The sequence below is a fragment of the Megalopta genalis genome, unplaced genomic scaffold (assembly GCF_051020955.1).
Source record: "Megalopta genalis isolate 19385.01 unplaced genomic scaffold, iyMegGena1_principal scaffold0166, whole genome shotgun sequence".
In the NCBI taxonomy this organism is placed as follows: domain Eukaryota; kingdom Metazoa; phylum Arthropoda; class Insecta; order Hymenoptera; family Halictidae; genus Megalopta; species Megalopta genalis.
In genome coordinates, this window is record NW_027476235.1 from 305,001 (window position 1) to 312,500 (window position 7,500).

At 35.3% G+C, this 7,500-nt stretch overlaps 1 non-coding gene across 1 annotated transcript in view; it reads right to left on the reverse strand.

The window, feature by feature from the left end:
* The window catches only part of LOC143262669 (small subunit ribosomal RNA), a 1,921-nt gene extending 1,775 nt beyond the window's left edge, over positions 1 to 146 (reverse strand). The window contains exon 1 of the ribosomal RNA XR_013036399.1: positions 1 to 146. This exon is cut by the window's left edge and continues 1,775 nt beyond it. This is a non-coding gene — a ribosomal RNA (small subunit ribosomal RNA).
* Between the last annotated feature and the right edge of the window lie 7,354 nt (positions 147 to 7,500).

Consider the following 7,500-nt stretch of genomic DNA (forward strand, 5'->3'; position numbering starts at 1 on the left):
TATCCAAGTAAATTTTAGTACGATCTAAGAAACCATAACTGATTTAATGAGCCATTCGCGGTTTCACCTTAATACGGCATGTACTGAGACATGCATGGCTTAATCTTTGAGACAAGCATATGACTACTGGCAGGATCAACCAGGGAACTATACAATATGTATATATAAAATGGACAAAATTTAAATCCTTTTCCATCGTCGCCTGTTTCATATATATATGTCAGGTCGACACACCATTTTTCTCTTTCAAATATGTACAAGTTTTGCCACATTCCGCGCTTGTAACATATCTTCTTTAACGCTCAATTTCTTTCATTTTTCTACCATACAGATATTACCGTACGCCCAAAAACGTACGTATTATATTTTTGTTCTATCATAAAATCACATTTTTCTACGTACGCCAGCTTCGTACGTTTCTATCTTTGCCTTCATAAAATCACAAGATAATTTTATCTTCAAGAGTCTCGCTATTAACATCTTGTAAGATAAATGTACGTCCCAGCTAAAACGTACAAATACTTCAAGTTAAGTAATAATATATCATCGCTATTGACAAATTTTTAAGATCCAAGACACAGTTCTCTCTATATGTTTTAATATTTTTTATGTACTCAAATATATTCAAAGGAAAAAGTACATGGGTGATGCCATAGTCGTGGAAGCGCGTACGCTCACGCTGATCTTCTGACCGCCGGAAGCACGAAACCTCTGATCTGGGCAAAATCGGCAAGCCGAGGAAGAACGGACAGGACACATGCTGGACTGGCGAGAAAGCGTGTTCTTCCGCTCGCGCTAGGCATTTCGATTTCTGACACCTCTTGATTTAAAAAATCAGTTTTTTGATAGTTTTCTCTCTCCACTGGGCTATTCATTTTAGCCACAGTTTTCAATTGGTACGATTTGCTTCCAAATCTTACAGATGCATTTTAAAAAATTTTTCCATCGCTCGGACAGAAGAGTCGATTGCTCAGTGAGTACGAGTATACATACAAAGTGCATACGGGTAACCAACCCCGTAGGGCTTGCCACATATGGGCCATTCGGTCAAAGACACCGACCCGTGGCCACGCTGTGTGGAGAAAAGTCCGTAACGTAAACGGCACGAAACAGTCAGGACCGAAGCCCCGAAGGAGCTCTGAGACAGCTTCTCGACCGAGATCGTAGAATTGGCCCAAAACCCGCTCTGCTCCGTCCGCCTCGCACGGACCGTGTATCTCTTATAGATACCGAACGGCCGGCAAGGACGCCGGCGCCGCCGGCCGAATAGCACGCGCGCTTATGAGTGTAAACCGCCGCGGCAACAGACCGCCCGGCCGTGCTGTTGTAACATAGCGCGTGAACGAACGAAAAAAATTTTTATAGTAAACATTAAAATAAATTACACTATCGTAAACTAGACAAAAAATTACACATTTTTTCCCAATATGAAAATTTTCACAAACTTTTTAAAGTCCCATCGCATCGAGTAAACTTTTTTAATAACGCGTCCGCACGATTCTAAATGCTTAATCCATATGTGAAATCGTTCACTGATCACGAATATCGTATTTAAAAAAATTACAAAAATTTATTTTTCAAAATAATCAAAAAAAACCGAAAAATCACAAGAGTAAAGTACCATTATTTTAAACAACATGTCGTTCTAAATGCTTAATCCCTATGTAAAAAAGTTATTTAAGCAAGAATATGTAATTGAAAAAAATTAGAAAAATTTATTTTAGCCGTAAATCGAAAATAATGGGGACACCGGAGCTGTTCGAAGCGCCGAGACGCGCCGCGTACGGCCGAATATTTTCTAAGTCCCAACGTACCGATCAAGAGTAAAGTACCATTTTCCTACATTAGATTTCGTTCTAAATGCTTAATCCCTATGTAAAAACGTTAGTTAAGCAAGAATATCGTATTTTTAAAAAATCTAATGATACGATTTTCCAGAAAATTGAAAAAACCGAAAAATGTCAAGAGTAAAGTGCCATTTTCTGACATTAGATTTCGTTCTAAATGCTTAATCCCTATGTAGAAACGTTAGTTAAGCAAGAATATCGTATTTTTAAAAAAATCTAATGATAGGATTTTTCAGAAAATTGAAAAAACCGTAAAATGTCAAGAGTAAAGTGCCCTTATTTTAAACAATGTATCGTTCTAAATGCTTAATCCCTATGTAAAAAAGTTATTTTAGCAGGAATATGTTATTGAAAAAAATTAGAAAAATTTATTTTAGCCGTAAATCGAAAATAATGGGGACACCGGAGCTGTTCGAAGCGCCGAGCGCGCCGCGTACGCCCGAATATTTTCAAAGTCCCAACGTACCGATCAAGAGTAAAGTACCATTTTCCTACATTAGATTTCGTTCTAAATGCTTAATCCCTATGTAAAAACGTTAGTTAAGCAAGAATATCGTATTTTAAAAAAAATCTAATGATAGGATTTTCCAGAAAATTGAAAAAACCGAAAAATGTCAAGAGTAAAGTGCCATTTTCTGACATTAGATTTCGTTCTAAATGCTTAATCCCTATGTAGAAAGGTTAGTTAAGCAAGATTATCGTATTTTTAAAAAAATCTAATGATAGGATTTTTCAGAAAATTGAAAAAACCGTAAAATGTCAAGAGTAAAGTGCCCTTATTTTAAACATTATATCGTTCTAAATGCTTAATCCCTATGTAAAAAAGTTATCTAAGCAAGAATATGTTATTGAATAAAATGAGAAAAATTTATTTTAGCCGTAAATCGAAAATAATGGGTCGAGCGAATCGGTCGATTGCGCCGAGACGCGCTATGATGCAACAGACGAGCGATTGGAACGCCCGAATATTTTCAAAGTCCCAACGTACCGATCAAGAGTAAAGTACCATTTTCCTACATTAGATTTCGTTCTAAATGCTTAATCCCTATGTAAAAACGTTAGTTAAGCAAGAATATCGTATTTTTAAAAAAATCTAATGATAGGATTTTCCAGAAAATTGAAAAAACCGAAAAATGTCAAGAGTAAAGTGCCATTTTCTGACATTAGATTTCGTTCTAAATGCTTAATCCCTATGTAGAAACGTTAGTTAAGCAAGAATATCGTATTTTTAAAAAAATCTAATGATAGGATTTTTCAGAAGATTGAAAAAACCGTAAAATGTCAAGAGTAAAGTGCCCTTATTTTAAACAATGTATCGTTCTAAATGCTTAATCCCTATGTAAAAAAGTTATTTAAGCAGGAATATGTTATTGAAAAAAATTAGAAAAATTTATTTTAGCCGTAAATCGAAAATAATGGATCGAGCGAATCGGTCGATTGCGCCGAGACGCGCTATGATGCAACAGACGAGCGATTGGAACGCCCGAATATTTTCAAAGTCCCAACGTACCGATCAAGAGTAAAGTACCATTTTCCTACATTAGATTTCGTTCTAAATGCTTAATCCCTATGTAAAAACGTTAGTTAAGCAAGAATATCGTATTTTTAAAAAAATCTAATGATAGGATTTTCCAGAAAATTGAAAAAACCGAAAAATGTCAAGAGTAAAGTGCCCTTATTTTAAACATTATATCGTTCTAAATGCTTAATCCCTATGTAAAAAAGTTATCTAAGCAAGAATATGTTATTGAATAAAATGAGAAAAATTTATTTTAGCCGTAAATCGAAAATAATGGGTCGAGCGAATCGCTCGATTGCGCCGAGACGCGCTATGATGCAACAGACGAGCGATTGGAACGCCCGAATATTTTCAAAGTCCCAACGTACCGATCAAGAGTAAAGTACCATTTTCCTACATTAGATTTCGTTCTAAATGCTTAATCCCTATGTAGAAACGTTAGTTAAGCAAGAATATCGTATTTTTAAAAAAATCTAATGATAGGATTTTCCAGAAAATTGAAAAAACCGAAAAATGTCAAGAGTAAAGTGCCATTTTCTGACATTAGATTTCGTTCTAAATGCTTAATCCCTATGTAGAAACGTTAGTTAAGCAAGAATATCGTATTTTTAAAAAAATCTAATGATAGGATTTTTCAGAAAATTGAAAAAACCGTAAAATGTCAAGAGTAAAGTGCCCTTACTTTAAACAATGTATCGTTCTAAATGCTTAATCCCTATGTAAAAAAGTTATTTAAGCAGGAATATGTTATTGAAAAAAATTAGAAAAATTTATTTTAGCCGTAAATCGAAAATAATGGATCGAGCGAATCGGTCGATTGCGCCGAGACGCGCTATGATGCAACAGACGAGCGATTGGAACCCCCGAATATTTTCAAAGTCCCAACGTACCGATCAAGAGTAAAGTACCATTTTCCTACATTAGATTTCGTTCTAAATGCTTAATCCCTATGTAAAAACGTTAGTTAAGCAAGAATATCGTATTTTTAAAAAAATCTAATGATAGGATTTCCCAGAAAATTGAAAAAACCGAAAAATGTCAAGAGTAAAGTGCCATTTTCTGACATTAGATTTCGTTCTAAATGCTTAATCCCTATGTAGAAACGTTAGTTAAGCAAGAATATCGTATTTTTAAACAAATCTAATGATAGGATTTTTCAGAAAATTGAAAAAACCGAAAAATGTCAAGAGTAAAGTGCCATTTTCTGACATTAGATTTCGTTCTAAATGCTTAATCCCTATGTAGAAACGTTAGTTAAGCAAGAATATCGTATTTTTAAAAAAATCTAATGATAGGATTTTTCAGAAAATTGAAAAAACCGAAAAATGTCAAGAGTAAAGTGCCATTTTCTGACATTAGATTTCGTTCTAAATGCTTAATCCCTATGTAGAAACGTTAGTTAAGCAAGAATATCGTATTTTTAAAAAAATCTAATGATAGGATTTTTCAGAAAATTGAAAAAACCGTAAAATGTCAAGAGTAAAGTGCCCTTATTTTAAACATTATATCGTTCTAAATGCTTAATCCCTATGTAAAAAAGTTATCTAAGCAAGAATATGTTATTGAAAAAAATTAGAAAAATTTATTTTAGCCGTAAATCGAAAAGAAGTCTGTTCGTTTCTCTGTCTCTCTCGCGCGATCGAACTATCGATGTTTCCCGACAAACTATTGGAAGTTTAATTAAACTTTATACATGAAATTACTCGTTTTGATCCCCGCTACACAGCCGTATACTTTTTATAATTTTGTGGAATCGGGAACCTTGAAATATTTAACATAACGCGGATCGACTGTCTCTGTCTCTTTCTAGATCGGAAGAATCGATGTTTCCCGGCAAACTATTGGGAGTTTAATTAAACTTTATACATGAAATTACTCGTTCTGATCCCCGCTACACAGCCGTATACTTTTTATAATTTTGTGGAATCGGGAACCTCGAAATATTTATCATAACGCGGATCGACTGTCTCTGTCTCTTTCTAGATCGGAAGAATCGATGTTTCCCGGCAAACTATTGGGAGTTTAATTAAACTTTATACATGAAATTACTCGTTTTGGTCCCCGCTACACAGCCGTATACTTTTTATAATTTTGTGGAATCGGGAACCTCGAAATATTTATCATAACGCGGATCGACTGTCTCTGTCTCTTTCTAGATCGGAAGAATCGATGTTTCCCGGCAAACTATTGGGAGTTTAATTAAACTTTATACATGAAATTACTCGTTCTGATCCCCGCTACACAGCCGTATACTTTTTATAATTTTGTGGAATCGGGAACCTTGAAATATTTAACATAACGCGGATCGACTGTCTCTGTCTCTTTCTAGATCGGAATAATCGATGTTTCCCGGCAAACTAATGGGATATTAATTAAACTTTATACACGAAATTACTCGTTTTGATCCCTGCTACACAGCCGTATACTTTTTATAATTTTGTGGAATCGGGAACCTTGAAATATTTAACATAACGCGGATCGACTGTCTCTGTCTCTTTCTAGATCGGAATAATCGATGTTTCCCGGCAAACTAATGGGATATTAATTAAACTTTATACATGAAATTACTCGTTTTGGTCCCCGCTACACAGCCGTATACTTTTTATAATTTTATGGAATCGGGAACCTTGAAATATTTAACATAACGCGGATCGACTGTCTCTGTCTCTTTCTAGATCGGAATAATCGATGTTTCCCGGCAAACTATTGGGAGATTAATTAAACTTTATACACGAAATTACTCGTTTTGATCCCCGCTACACAGCCGTATGCTTTTTATAATTTTGTGGAATCGGTAACCTGGAGATATTTAACATAACGCGGATCGTCTATCTCTGTCTCTTTCTAGATCGGAATAATCGATGTTTCCCGGCAAAGTAATGGGAGATTAATTAAACTTTATACACGAAATTACTCGTTTTGATCCCCGCTACACAGCCGTATACTTTTTATAATTTTGTGGAATCGGGAACCTTGAAATATTTAACATAACGCGGATCGACTGTCTCTGTCTCTTTCTAGATCGGAAGAATCGATGTTTCCCGGCAAACTATTGGGAGTTTAATTAAACTTTATACATGAAATTACTCGTTTTGGTCCCCGCTACACAGCCGTATACTTTTTATAATTTTGTGGAATCGGGAACCTCGAAATATTTATCATAACGCGGATCGACTGTCTCTGTCTCTTTCTAGATCGGAAGAATCGATGTTTCCCGGCAAACTATTGGGAGTTTAATTAAACTTTATACATGAAATTACTCGTTCTGATCCCCGCTACACAGCCGTATACTTTTTATAATTTTGTGGAATCGGGAACCTTGAAATATTTAACATAACGCGGTTCGACTGTCTCTGTCTCTTTCTAGATCGGAATAATCGATGTTTCCCGGCAAACTAATGGGATATTAATTAAACTTTATACACGAAATTACTCGTTTTGATCCCTGCTACACAGCCGTATACTTTTTATAATTTTGTGGAATCGGGAACCTTGAAATATTTAACATAACGCGGATCGACTGTCTCTGTCTCTTTCTAGATCGGAATAATCGATGTTTCCCGGCAAACTAATGGGATATTAATTAAACTTTATACATGAAATTACTCGTTTTGGTCCCCGCTACACAGCCGTATACTTTTTATAATTTTATGGAATCGGGAACCTTGAAATATTTAACATAACGCGGATCGACTGTCTCTGTCTCTTTCTAGATCGGAATAATCGATGTTTCCCGGCAAACTATTGGGAGATTAATTAAACTTTATACACGAAATTACTCGTTTTGATCCCCGCTACACAGCCGTATACTTTTTATAATTTTGTGGAATCGGTAACCTGGAGATATTTAACATAACGCGGATCGTCTATCTCTGTCTCTTTCTAGATCGGAATAATCGATGTTTCCCGGCAAAGTAATGGGAGATTAATTAAACTTTATACACGAAATTACTCGTTTTGATCCCCGCTACACAGCCGTATACTTTTTATAATTTTGTGGAATCGGGAACCTTGAAATATTTAACATAACGCGGATCGACTGTCTCTGTCTCTTTCTAGATCGGAATAATCGATGTTTCCCGGCAAACTATTGGGAGTTTAATTAAACTTTATACATGAAATTACTCGTTTTGA